The following is a 12,990-nucleotide window of genomic DNA, read 5'->3' on the forward strand; positions in this document are numbered from 1 at the left end:
CTATTTCTTTTTTTTATAATCCTTTATTTTTGAGATATACAATACCAAGTTTACATGTTAATGAAAAACAAGCAAAAATTCGCCATACAGAACATTCAATCTTGATTAGCTTATTACTACATGATTACTTATTATTACATGATTCACATATTATTAACATGAAAAGGCAAACGAAAGAAAAACAAACAAGAAAAAAGATCAACCTCATATTCTAATTATATCTATTGTTCCTCATAAAGCTTTTCTTTCCCAGCTACTTATTATATGAGCGTTATCAACCTGTTACAGCTAAAACGGAGGGAAGGAAGGCCGGGGGGGGTCGGAGGGAGGAAAAGGGAAGAAAGAGGGGGAGAAAAAAAAAACCCAAAAACCCCTCATGGCCTTGTTACCAGAGGTTCAATAAACATATCTTGGAATGTCTAAAAGGGTAGATTAGGTAATTTATCTCCTCTGAGGGAAAAATCCTGATAAATGTGGCCCATTTTTAAAAAAAGAGAGTTATTTCTTTTTCGGACGTTGCATTTGTGTCAATCTGTTCAATGATGCATTGCTTTTTCATATGCTAGGTACCGAAGTGTCTCGCCATTTATTAAACATTAAATTCCTGGCTGCCAAGATTGTCATGTTCAGTGGTTTTTTAAGCTCAGGCGATAAGGAGGACTCTATAAAAAAGACCACCTCTGCCAAAGAGAGAGAGAGAGGATAGGAATCTTCAAAACCTTAATAAGCCAAAACTCTATCTTGCACCAAAACTGCTTTATTCGAGGACAGGCCCATATCATATGGATTAAATCCGCTGCTGGGTAAGCACATTTTGGACAAGTATTGAAGTTGAAATTGCACCATTTAACCCCTTAATGACCGAGGACGTGCAGGGTACGTCCTCAAAAAAAAGGCAGTTAACGCCTGAGGACGCACCCTGCACTTCCTCGGTGTGGAAAGCAGCTGGAAGCGATCCTGCTCGCTTCCAGCTGCTTTCCGGTTATTGCAGTGATGCCTCGATATGGAGGCATCCTGCAATAACTTTACATGGCCATCCGATGCAGAGAGAGCCACTCTGTGGCCCTCTCTGCACCGGACATCGATGGCCGGTATCGTTGGTGGGTGGGAGCCGACTTGGGAGGCGGGTGGGCGGCCATCGGTGTATCCTCTGACATCAAGGGGGGCGGGATCGGAGGCGGGACCGTTAGGGGGCGCGCACGTGCACGGAGGTTGGCGGGTGGGCGCGTGCACGGGGCGGGAGCGGGTGGGAACCGCTACACTACGGAAAATATTGCTAGGAAAAAATGCCCAAATCTTGTTTGTGCAAAAGCACAAAAAGAGATCGTGGAGGGGTGGGGGGTTGGTTTTGTGTGGGGGGAAGCTACACTACAGAAAATTTTAATACAAATAAAAAAAACCCCATGTTTTCTTCTAAACTGGGTACTGGCAGACAGCTGCCAGTACCCAAGATGGCGCATATTAAGTTAGAGTGGGAGGGTTATAGAGCTGTTTGGGGGGGATCAGTGAGGTTGAGGGCTAAGGGGGGGATAGTACACAGCAGCATATGTAAATATGCTTTTTAAAAACACGAAAAAAACCAAATATAGCTTTTATTTTAGTACTGGCAGACTTTCTGCCAGTACTTAAGATGGCGGGGACAATTGTGGGGTGGGGGAGGGAAGAGAGCTGTTTGGGAGGGATCAGGGGGTCTGATGTTTCAGGTGGGAGGCTGAGCTCTACACTAAATGTGATATTAACCCTGCAAGCTCCCTACAAGCTACCTAATTAACCCCTTCACTGCTCGCCATAATACACGTGTGATGCGCAGCGGCATTTAGCGGCCTTCTAAATACCAAAAAGCAACGCCAAAGCCATATATGTCTGCTATTTCTGAACAAAGGGGATCCCAGAGAAGCATTTACAACCATTTGTGCCATAATTGCACAAGCTGTTTGTAAATGATTTCAGTGAGAAACCTAAAATTGTGAAAAATTTTACGTTTTTTTTAATTTGATCGCATTTGGCGGTGAAATGGTGGCATTAAATACACCAAAATGGGCCTAGATCAATACTTGGGGTTGTCTACTACACTACACTAAAGCTAAAATTACCCCAAAAATATCCCTACATGCTCCCTAATTAACCCCTTCACTGCTGGGCATAATACACGTGTGGTGCGCAGTGGCATTTAGTGGCATTCTAACTACTAAAAAGCAACACCAAAGCCATATAAGTCTGCTATTTCTGAACAAAGGGGATCCCAGAGAAGAATTTACAACCATTTGTGCCATAATTGCACAAGCTGTTTGTAAATAATTTCAGTGAGAATCCTAAAGTTTGTGAAAAAATTTGTGAAAAAGTGAACAATTTTTTTTATTTGATCGCATTTGGCGGTGAAATGGTGGCTTGAAATATACCAAAATTTGCCTAGATCAATACTTTGGGATGTCTACTAAAAAAAAATATATACATGTCAATGGATATTCAGAGATTCCTGAAAGATATTAGTGTTCTAATGTAACTAGCGCTAATTTTGAAAAATAAATGGTTTGGAAATAGCAAAGTGCTATTTGTATTTATGGCCCTATAACTTGCAAAAAAAGCAAAGAACATGTAAACATTGGGTATTTCTAAACTCAGGACAAAATTTAGAAACTATTTAGCATGGGTGTTTTTTGGTGGTTGCAGATGTGTAACAGATTTTGGGGGTCAAAGTTAGAAAAAGTGTATTTTTTTTCAATTTTTCCTCATATTTTATAATTTTTTTATAGTAAATTATAAGATATGATGAAAATAATGGTATCTTTAGAAAGTCCATTTAATGGCGAGAAAAACGGTATATAATATGTGTGGGAACAGTAAATGAGTAAGAGGAAAATTACAGCTAAACACAAACACCGCAAAAATGTAAAAATAGCCTTGGTCCCAAACGGACAGAAAATGGAAAAGTGCTGTGGTCATTAAGGGGTTAAACCCTTTCAGTGGGGTGTAATAAGACCTATAGAGTAGCTTAATATGTGACTCTCTCCAATTTGCAGATAGAGTCGTTTGAGTTATTGTAGCTATAGAATTTTCCACTTGGTCTACCCTGATTTCTAGTTCGGGGGACAAAAGGTTCCATTTTTGTGTTATGTAGTGCAGATTTGATTCACCATTTTGGGAAATAATCAAATCATACCAGGTTGAGATGGAAAATAAATCGTTTTTAAACAAAATAGGCCAATTATCTAACTTCCCCCATGACCAGGTCCAGCCAAATTTCTCAATAAGTGAGAAGAGATAATGCCTGGCCTGGAGATACGCAAAGAAGTCCTTATTACTTAGATTAAATTCCTCCCTTAACCTCTCAAAAGTTTTTATTGACTGTGTCTCTTGATCTATAAACTGAGTAAGAAAAGTCAAACCTAACTCATGCCAATTTTGAAATATTTGAGACTGAGTGCCTCTTTGAAATTCTGGGTTACCACACAAACCTTGGAATTTAGGAATAGAGAGATCTATGCCCAATTTTTTCCCCATTTTTTTCCAAGCCTGTATTATCGCATAGATGGAACTTAGACGTTTCACTTCTTTCGGGATCAAGTGAGTCGAACAATGAATTAATGCTAACGGGTTATAAGGATAAAGTATATTTGTCTCAAGACTGTTATTCGTAAAGTAGTCTTTCCTCAGAATCCAATCTATTATGATACGTGAAAGAAACACCAGACTATAATTGCTAAGATCAGGAAGAGCCATACCACCAAACCTTCTAGGAAGGTACAATCTATTCATGGAAATTCGAGGTCTTTTGCATTTCCAAATGAAATACCTAAGAGCCTTATTCAGGCTCTTCCAGTCTTTAGTTTTCAGCGCAACTGGTATGTTTTGTAAAGGGAAAAGAATTTTTGGAAGAAGGACCATCTTGAAGAGAGCAATGCGCCCGGTTAGTGAAAGCGGAAATTTTTTCCAGCTTCTCATATGTTCTTTTATTCTAGTTAGGATCGGAGGAATATTAAGATTATACCACTCTTGTGGATTTACTGATATGTTAATTCCTAAATATCTAAAATGAGAGACCACTTCTTTAAAAGGCGTCTCAGATAGAGAGACCTCACTTTTCCTAGCCCACATTAATTCTGACTTGGACATGTTGACCTTGTATCCTGTGAAAGTTCCAAAGGAGTTTATAATCGAAAGTAATCTAGGAATATTTACTCTCGTATTTGATACGTAAACTAGAACGTCGTCAGCATATAGGGCAATTTTCTGTTCAATAGAACCAATTTTTATCCCCTGTAGTGTCTGTCTTATCTTAAGAGCTAATGACTCCATAGCCAGGTCGAATAGAAGAGGCGATAGTGGGCAACCCTGCCTAGTGCCCCTCTGGAGATAAATTAAGTTAGATTCTAATTGATTAATAGTCAGTTTTGTTGAAGAATTCTTGCATAGATTACTAATGAAAAATATAAAATTATCCTTAAAACCAAACCGAGACAGGGAAGTCAAAATATGCTGATGGTATACTGAGTCAAACGCCTTTTCTGCGTCAAGCGCGATAATTGCTAAGTCTACTTGATTTTTTAAAGGGGGCTCACGAGAGTTATGAATGTAATCCAAGATCAAAAAGAGTTCTCTAATTTTAGCTGCTAGGTTTCATTTAATTAAGAACCCTGCTTGGTCCTTATTAATAAGGATCCCAATCTCACACTGTAGCCTTTTTGCCAGAATTGACGATAGTAACTTATAATCAGAGTTAAGCAATGCAATGGGGCGATAGGATTCCTTTTTTAGGGGGGTCTTTGCCTTGTTTTAAAATTAGTGATGTGGTAGATGCAGCAAAGTTTATAGGAATAGGATTACCCTCTACATAGAAATAATTAAAAAGATTTTTTAGATGGGGAGTAATAATCAGAGCCAAGATCTTATAGAACTCATTGGGAAGTGAATCTGGTCCAGGGGTTTTATCTAAACGCGCATCCTTAATCGCTTGGAGAATCTCTTGCTCAGATATGGGGGCATTTATTTTATTTGCTGCATCTTCACTCAGAGATAAATAATTAAGACCATTCCAAAAATATTCTGATGCCTCCAAGTTGGGGTCTTTGAAGGAGTAAATCTCCTTATAATAAGTAGAAAAAATTTCAAGTATTTCCTTCGGATCTTTGACTAGGGAGTTTTGTTCCAAAAGTGAATCAATGGCAGAACTTCCCTGTATATTTTTACACAGCTTAGCCAGAAACTTACCTGCCTTATCCCCATGACGATAGAATTTTGCTTTAGATTTCAAATCGGCTTGAGCTGAAGTATGCATTAATAGAGTATCTCTCTCTCTCTTGGCAGAGGTGTATCTTCTCCAGTTTGCATTTGTAGGCTGAGATAAATATTTGTTATATGAATTAGTTAATGCTCTCCTTGCTTCATTGTCTCTAAAACCGGCTTTCCGTTTTAAATTAACCATGTATGCAATAATCTCCCCTCTTATTACTGCCTTGCCTGCTTCCCAGAGTGAATTTGGGTCATTAACTGAACCTAAATTAAGAGAGAAAAATTCATTCATTCTGTCATTCAGCCAGTTTCTGAATTTTAAATTTTTAAACAAAAACTTAGGGGAAAAAAAACGACGTGAATTAACTGACATACGGCTAGATTTAGAGTTTTGTCGGTAACGACCCGAAAATCTAACGCCGGCTTTTTTCTGGCCGCACCATAAAAATAACTCTGGTATTGAGAGTCCACATAAAGGCTGCGTTAGGCTCCAAAAAAGGAGCGTAGAGCATATTTAACGCAGCTTCAACTCTCGATACCAGAGTTGCTTACGCAAGCGGCCAGCCTCAAAAACGTGCTCGTGCACGATTCCCCCATAGAAAACAATGGGGCTGTTTGAGCTGAAAAAAAACCTAACACCTGCAAAAAAGCCGCGTTCAGCTCCTAACGCAGCCCCATTGTTTGCTATGCGGAAACACTTCCTACGTCTGCACCTAACACCCTAACATGTACCCCGAGTCTAAACACCCCTAACCTTACACTTATTAACCCCTAATCTGCCGCCCCTGCTATCGCTGACCCCTGCATATTATTATTAACCCCTAATCTGCCGCTCCGTAAACCGCCGCTACTTACATTATCCCTATGTACCCCTAATCTGCTGCCCTAACATCGCCGACCCCTATATTATATTTATTAACCCCTAATCTGCCCCCCACAACGTCGCCTCCACCTGCCTACACTTATTAACCCCTAATCTGCCGAGCGGACCTGAGCGCTACTATAATAAAGTTATTAACCCCTAATCCGCCTCACTAACCCTATAATAAATAGTATTAACCCCTAATCTGCCCTCCCTAACATCGCCGACACCTAACTTCAATTATTAACCCCTAATCTGCCGACTGGAGCTCACCGCTATTCTAATAAATGTATTAACCCCTAAAGCTAAGTCTAACCCTAACACTAACACCCCCCTAAATTAAATATAATTTTAATCTAACAAAATTAATTAACTCTTATTAAATAAATTATTCCTATTTAAAGCTAAATACTTACCTGTAAAATAAATCCTAATATAGCTACAATATAAATAATAATTATATTATAGCTATTTTAGGATTAATATTTATTTTACAGGTAACTTTGTATTTATTTTAACCAGGTACAATAGTTATTAAATAGTTAAGAACTATTTAATAGCTAAAATAGTTAAAATAATTACAAAATTACCTCTAAAATAAATCCTAACCTAAGTTACAATTAATAGTGGAGTACACCTAGCGCCTACTAAATAAGACCTCTGGCTTTGATAATTTGACACCTAGTTGTCAAAATGGAAAGATGAAACTAATAAGGTATACCAAAGCGCCAACTGTACGAAGGCTGGGTCTGGACCTAATGCAATATTGTCAAACGATTACAATAAACAATTTATTGAGTACACAAATAAGTTAAAAACATGGATCCATGTATAAACAATCAAATTTATACAACAATAATAGCTAAATGAATAGTTAAAACAAATAGTTATGTATCGGATATAGCATTTAAAATGGTGCAAACATTGCTCTTAAAAATATTCATAAAAAATTCCAAATTTAGTATAAGGCTCACAACAGAAATTCAACTTTGTGTTTACCATATACACATACACAAATTTGTACAGCAATAATAGCTAAATGAATAGTTAGAACAAATAGTTAAATAGCAGATATGGCATTTAAAATTGTGCAAACAATGCTCTTAAAAAATATTCCTAAAAAATTCCAAATTAAGTATAAGGCTCACAACAGAAATTCAACTTTGTGTTTACCACATACACATAATAGGTGAAATATATTAGTCAGTTATATAATATTATCTAACCAATAATGTACTCGATTCTATGCAATACTAAATATTGCCAATAGTGACTAATGTGTAAGGCTCTGAGTAAGACCTTTAACTGTGTGTTTACCACATACGCATTGTCAAGTAAAAAATATTGTGACAGCAATAAGCCAATGTAAAGAATGTGTATCAAAAAAGTTGTGTGCAAAAATTAGTGTACAAAAGATATTAATGGTCAAAAAATAGGTTGATCTTCAAAAAACGTGAATTAAGAACAAAGATTGTGAAAAATGAAAAACCAAAAATTTACAAAAACATTGTGGTGTGTTCCAATAGTAACTTATATAAATGTAAATAATAGTCCAAAAAATAGTCCAACAGTGAAAACTTAATAGAAAAAATAATCCAACAATAAATTATAATAAGTAGTGTGTCTCTTTAAGAAAAAACAATAATCCTTAAAGTGTTGTGAATCCTAACAGCAATAGTTATGGTGATTTTCCAAGTGTTTTATACTGAATAGCAGTGTCAGTACTTGCTAGCCGTTTTCCAACCCAAAATTCTATCTTCTTGGCAAATATTTTGTTATAAAAAAAAAAAAAAATAGGTTGATCTTCAAAAAACGTGAATTAAGAACAAAGATTGTGAAAAATGAAAAACCAAAAATTTACAAAAACATTGTGGTGTGTTCCAATAGTAACTTATATAAATGTAAATAATAGTCCAAAAAATAGTCCAACAGTGAAAAGTTAATAGAAAAAATAATCCAACAATAAATTATAATTAGTGTGTCTCTTTAAGAAAAAACAATAATCCTTAAAGTGTAGTGAATCCTAACAGCAATAGTTATGGTAATTTTCCAAGTGTTTTATACTGAATAGCAGTGTCAGTACTTGCTAGCCGTTTTCCAACCCAAAATTCTATCTTCTTGGCAAATATTTTGTTATAATCCCTGGATGATCCGTCTGTAAAAGAAAGATATGATGGTGTAGATTGTTTTTAGATCAATAGAAAATGAAATTGTGCTTACCATTCGACGCGTTTTGGTCACAAAGAGACCTTTATCAAGATCAGTCTTGATAAAGGTCTCTTTGTGACCGAAACGCGTCGACTGGTAAGCACAATTTCATTTTCTATTGATCTAAAAACAATCTACACCATCATATCTTTCTTTTACAGAAGGATCATCCAGGGATTATAACAAAATATTTGCCAAGAAGATAGAATTTTGGGTTGGAAAACGGCTAGCGGAACATCCATCCTGGCCGACGACTGAACGACGAATGAAGGTTCCTTTAAGGGACGTCATCCAAGATGGCGTCCCTCGAATTCCGATTGGCTGATAGGATTCTATCAGCCAATCGGAATTAAGGTAGGAATATTCCGATTGGCTGATGGAATCAGCCAATCAGAATCAAGTTCAATCCGATTGGCTGATTGGATCAGCCAATCGGATTGAACTTGATTCTGATTGGCTGATTCCATCAGCCAATCGGAATATTCCTACCTTAATTCCGATTGGCTGATAGAATCCTATCAGCCAATCGGAATTCGAGGGACGCCATCTTGGATGACGTCATTTAAAGGAACCGTCATTCGTCGTTCAGTCGTCGGCCAGGATGGATGTTCCGCGTCGGAGGTCTTCAGGATGCTGCCGCTCCGCCACGGATGGATGACCATAGAAGATCCCGCTTGGATGAAGACTTCAATCGGATGGAAGATCTCTTCTGCCCCGCTTGGATGAAGACTTCAGCCGGATCATGGACCTCTTCAGCCCCCCGCTTGGGCTTTGATCAGGACATCGGAGGAGCTCTTCTGGATGGATCGGTGAACCTGGTATGGTGAAGATAAGGTAGGAAGATCTTCAGGGGCTTAGTGTTAGGTTTATTTAAGGGGGGTTTGGGTTAGATTAGGGGTATGTGGGTGGTGGGTTGTAATGTTGGGGGGGGTATTGTATGTTTTTTTTTACAGGCAAAAGAGCTGAACTTCTTGGGGCATGCCCCGCAAAGGGCCCTGTTCAGGGCTGGTAAGGTAAAAGAGCTTTGAACTTTAGTAATTTAGAATAGGGTAGGGCATTTTTTTATTTTGGGGGGCTTTGTTATTTTATTAGGGGGCTTAGAGTAGGTGTAATTAGTTTAAAATTGTTGTAATATTTTTCTTATGTTTGTAAATATTTTTTTATTTTTTGTAACTTAGTTCTTTTTTATTTTTTGTACTTTAGATAGTTTATTTCATTGTAGTTATTTGTAGGTATTGTATTTAATTTATTTATTGATAGTGTAGTGTTAGGTTTAATTGTAGATAATTATAGGTATTTTATTTAATTAATTTATTGATAGTGTAGTGTTAGGTTTAATTGTAACTTAGGTTAGGATTTATTTTACAGGTAATTTTGTAATTATTTTAACTATTTTAGCTATTAAATAGTTCTTAACTATTTAATAGCTATTGTACCTAGTTAAAATAAATACAAAGTTACCTGTAAAATAAATATTAATCCTAAAATAGCTATAATATAATTATAATTTATATTGTAGCTATATTAGGATTTATTTTACAGGTAAGTATTTAGCTTTAAATAGGAATAATTTATTTAATAAGAGTTAATTAATTTTGTTAGATTAAAATTATATTTAATTTAGGGGGGTGTTAGTGTTAGGGTTAGACTTAGCTTTAGGGGTTAATACATTTATTAGAATAGCGGTGAGCTCCAGTCGGCAGATTAGGGGTTAATAATTGAAGTTAGGTGTCGGCGATGTTAGGGAGGGCAGATTAGGGGTTAATACTATTTATTATAGGGTTAGTGAGGCGGATTAGGGGTTAATAACTTTATAATAATATCGGTGCGGTCCGCTCGGCAGATTAGGGGTTAATAAGTGTAGGCAGGTGGAGGCGACGTTGAGGGGGGCAGATTAGGGGTTAATAAATATAATATAGGGGTCGGCGGTGTTAGGGGCAGCAGATTAGGGGTACATAAGTATAACGTAGGTGGCGGCGCTTTGCGGTCGGCAGATTAGGGGTTAATTATTGTAGGTAGCTGGCTGCGACGTTGTGGGGGGCAGGTTAGGGGTTAATAAATATAATATAGGGGTCGGCGGTGTTAGGGGCAGCAGATTAGGGGTACATAAGTATAACGTAGGTGGCGGTCGGCAGATTAGGGGTTAAAAAAATGTAATCGAGTGGCGGCGATGTGGGGGGGACCTCGGTTTAGGGGTACATAGGTAGTTTATGGGTGTTAGTGTACTTTAGAGTACAGTAGTTAAGAGCTTTATGAACCGGCATTAGCCCAGAAAGCTCTTAACTACTGACTTTTTTCCTGCGGCTGGAGTTTTGTCGTTAGATGTCTAACGCTCACTTCAGACACGACTCTAAATACCGGAGTTAGAAAAATCCCATTGAAAAGATAGGATACGCAATTTACGTAAGGGGATCTGCGGTATGGAAAAGTCGCGGCTGAAAAGTGAGCGTTAGACCCTTTTTTTGAATGACTCCAAATACCGGAGGTAGCCTAAAACCAGCGTTAGGAGCCTCTAACGCTGGTTTTCACGGCTAACGCCAAACTCTAAATCTAGGCCTCAGTGTGCATCGGGATATCTAGTATTATTGGGGCGTGATCTGAGATAGTGATTTGTGTGATTTTGATCGTAGCGCCAATTTTTAATATATTATCACTGACTAGGAATAGGTCAATTCTAGAAAGAGAATTAGCATTCCTGGCTTTACATGTAAACCCTCTTTGAGCTGGGTGTTGGATCCTCCAAATATCTTTAAGGGCGAGATTCCTGTACAAAACTTTGAACATTTTAGCTTCTATCTTATCTCTCTTAGTTTGGAGTGTAATCTGCGCTTGTCTGAGTCTATCAAGAGGGCACTGTGGTGCCATATTGAAATCCCCAGCTAAGATAACGTTCCCTTCACTCCATTGTAAAATTTTAGCTTGTAAAAATTCCCAAAAGGCTGACTCAAAATTATTAGGAGCATAAATGTTGCAAAGTGTAAAAATAGAGTTTGCCACTTTAATTTTCAAAATCAGAATTCTGCTTTCTGGATCAAGATATTTAGATATTACTTCATATGTTATGTTTTTCCCTAGCAAAATAGCCACCCCCCTCTTCCTGCCTAAACTAGGTGTAGAGAAAATCTCCCTAACCCACGAGGTTTTCAACTTCAATGACTCTTCTGTGTTAAGAGAAGTCTCCTGGATAAAGACTATATCAGAGTTACACTTTCTCAGATGCGAAATAATCATTTTGCGCTTTATTGGGGTAGAAATACCTCCGACACTCCAAGAGGTTAGAACCAATTTTTTAACTTTAGACATTACACAACATTATTGAGAGAGGAAGAGAAACAACAACAACAACAAAAAAAAAAAAAAAAAGGGGGGGGGAAACCCCGTCCTTCCTCTCCCTCCGTTCCATCCTTGGAGCCTGGTAAAAACGGAGAGAGTACAGAACGTCTAAACCTAGAAGAAATATGTAGATTCTGATTGCTATCATCAGTAAAACAAATGATCAATTACCATTTATATTGGGTCATATCAAACTATTAAGCACATTTTTTAGAATAAAATTTTTCGGCCTCGGCAGCTGTTTCAAAAAAAATATCTGTGCCCCTGAAATTCCACCTTGAGTTTGGCCGGATATATTACTGTGGCTGACAGTCCCTCTCTAATCAATCTACCGCAAATTGGAGAAAGTTCTCTTCTTTTCATGGATGTTTCATATGCAAAATCTTGAAAGATCAATATTTTGGTTCCTTCTAAGAGAATAGGTGCGGTTTTGCGGGATGACTGTATGATTCTAATTTTATCCTGATGGTTTAGGTCAGGGGTGTCCAAACTTTGCTCTCCAGAGGTTTTGGAACTACATTTCCGATGATGCTCAGCCAGCATTTTATCTAGCTGAGCATCATGGGAAATGTAGTTCCAAAACCTCTGGAGAGCAAAGTTTGGACACCCCTGGTTTAGGTACTTCACTATTATAGGTCTGGGCCTAGAGTTATTGTCGTCTGCAGCAGGAAGTCTCCCAATTCTGTGAGCCCTTTCCACTACTAAAGGTAGCATTCCTTGGGGTATGTTTAATAACTGGGGGAAAGTTTCAGCTGCAAATTTCAACAAGTCTGTGTACTGACTGGATTCAGGAACCCCAATTATTCTCACATTGTTCCTCCTGGAACGATTTTCTAGATCTTCGATTTTGTTCTTTAGCTCTATGATAGACAGAGAATTTAGCTGTAGTTTAGTGCTGTGAGAGACCGTGAGGTCTTCCAGATCTGATATTCTCTGTTCAGCTTCCTGAATTCTTGTCGTAAACTGCTTGACCTCATTAGATAAGGAATTCAAATCATGTTTTATCTCCAATCTAAGAGACTCAAATTTCGGATTTAAGGCTTCTAAGATGTTACTTACTAATGTTTGTGAATTTGTAATATCATAGGACTTTGTGATGGATCCCGATTCAGGGTGTGACTCGACTAAGGTCTCTGATGCCATTTTGTTCTTCCTATCCCTGGGTCTGGAAGCCATGACTGGTGAAGTGGATTTGTATTGTGGTGAATTTAAATATCTATCCATGCGTGAATAAAAAAACCAAACACAAAAAAAACAAAAAAAACAAAAACGTGTGACGCTCTTAAAGTGAATTAATTGTGAGAGAAAAAAAAAAAAAAAAAAGGGAGGGGGACTGGAGTGAGGTGAGGTAGAGTGAG

This window comes from Bombina bombina, chromosome 7, assembly GCF_027579735.1.
Source record: "Bombina bombina isolate aBomBom1 chromosome 7, aBomBom1.pri, whole genome shotgun sequence".
In the NCBI taxonomy this organism is placed as follows: Eukaryota; Metazoa; Chordata; class Amphibia; order Anura; family Bombinatoridae; genus Bombina; species Bombina bombina.